This window comes from Ursus arctos, chromosome X, assembly GCF_023065955.2.
Source record: "Ursus arctos isolate Adak ecotype North America chromosome X, UrsArc2.0, whole genome shotgun sequence".
In the NCBI taxonomy this organism is placed as follows: Eukaryota; Metazoa; Chordata; class Mammalia; order Carnivora; family Ursidae; genus Ursus; species Ursus arctos.
Genome location: NC_079873.1, coordinates 16,313,587 through 16,315,457, shown reverse-complemented (window position 1 = coordinate 16,315,457; position 1,871 = coordinate 16,313,587). Strand labels below are relative to the sequence as shown.

Genomic DNA, 1,871 nt, shown 5'->3' with positions numbered 1-1,871 from the left:
AAAATCCTCTCTTGGCTTCTGAATGCCTATAGAAAAGGATACAAACAACAGATCTTTTCCCTTCTTGTCTTTGCTCCTTTTGTTCTCTTTTTCTGTAATAGACTTTTTCCTGCTTCACCAATTGAAGCTTTCCTCAGGTTTCAAGGCCCAATTCAAAAGTCTCTCCTCCCTGAAGATTCCCCAAAACATCCAGGTGAAACTGGCCAATTCATGTGTTCTCAGGGCCATACATTCCTTCTTTACTTTGGCTCTTATCCTGTCACACTGTTAATATGAGTTCTCTGTGTCCATAGATATTTACCTCCAGAGCTCTACGAAATATTTCTTTTAGATAAGAATCATGAGTTTTATATACCATAGAACCTGGAACAATGAAACTACATAAAAAACCCTCAAAAATATTTTTAAACATGTTTATTAGTACCACCAAATAAAAAGAACACTAACATTTGCTCAGTATCAGATGGCATATCATATAAATAAAACCTATTTGATAAAATTACAAAGAAACATTTAAATAAGAAATTATTGGCGGCCAGCACTAAAGTGCCAGCAGCCAAAATGAAGTTCAATCCCTTTGTGGCTTCTGACTGGAGCAAGAACCACAAAAGCTATTTCAATGCATCTTCCCACATTCGCGGGAAGATTATGTCTTCCCCTCTTTCCAAAGAGCTGAGACAGAAGTAAAGTGTTCAATCAATACCCATCTGAAAGGATGATGAAGTACAGGTTGTGCAAGGACACTACGAAGGTCAGCAAACTGGTAAAGTAGTCCAGGTTTACAGGAAGATGTGTAATCTACATTGAAGAGTACAACAAGAGAAGGCGAATGATACAACTGTCCATGTGGACATTCACCCTAGCAAGGTGGTTATCACTAGCCTAAATCTGGACAAAGACTGCAAAAAAATCCTTGAAGGTAAAGTCAAATCTTGCCAAGTAGGAAAGGAAGAGGGCAAATATAAGGAAGAAACAATTGAGAAGATGCAGGAATAAAGTCATCTTATATATGACTTTAAATAAAAACTGTTACAATGAAAAAAAAAGAAACAAATTGTTTTTTTGTGAAAAATATAAAACCAATGATTTCATGTTTTTAATACCACAGTCTATAAAACATTATCCATCTCTTCCCATCTGCATCATGACACCCAATTTCACCTCTAGATCTCAAAAATGGGATTCTCAAAACCTGCATACACACATACATAATGGCTTAGCCTTATAAATAAGAGCTAGAATCTTGATAACATGGTACACCCTCTTCTTTCTGTGCCCTCACCATCGAATTAGGATTAAAGAAAAGGTAATAGAGATGATTCTGAGTGTGGTGATCAGAAACAAGAGTCTCCTTGTCAGATCCACTATGACTAGGGAAGAGGTATGATCCCTCGCCTCATTGCTTTGAAAACATTGATAATTACCACATCTAAACCCATCAATTGTTGAACCCACTAAATAATCCAAACTTAAAATGTTTCATATTTGATACATGTAAAATTATAAAAGATGTATTCATAATGAAAAGTGGTAAACAGTAATATTTACCATTTACTGAATGCTTACCGTAGGCTTGACACACCATGGCAACATTTTACACAGTCTTTCATTTAATCCTAACCAAATGCAGTAGATAAAATCACACCCTTATTTCAAATTAAGAAACTGAGGGTTAGAAAGTCTAAGTAATTTGCCCAAGGACATGTAGCCACTAAGAGTCAGGACAAAAACACAGATATGTCTCAGACCCCTAGCACGTGCTCTTTGCCATCACCCTATACCACAAACCCTCACAAAGAAAACACTTTTTCTTTGTGAAGCACTCTGCAAAGAAGCTCCAAAAGTACACATATGTCTCCTTTGTTTGACCA

The 1,871-nt window shown here is 36.3% G+C and overlaps 1 pseudogene; it reads left to right on the top strand.

Moving 5' to 3' along the window:
* Positions 1 to 561: 561 nt before the first annotated feature.
* LOC113242198 (60S ribosomal protein L26-like) lies at positions 562 to 996 on the top strand (annotated as a pseudogene).
* The last annotated feature ends 875 nt before the right edge of the window (positions 997 to 1,871 follow it).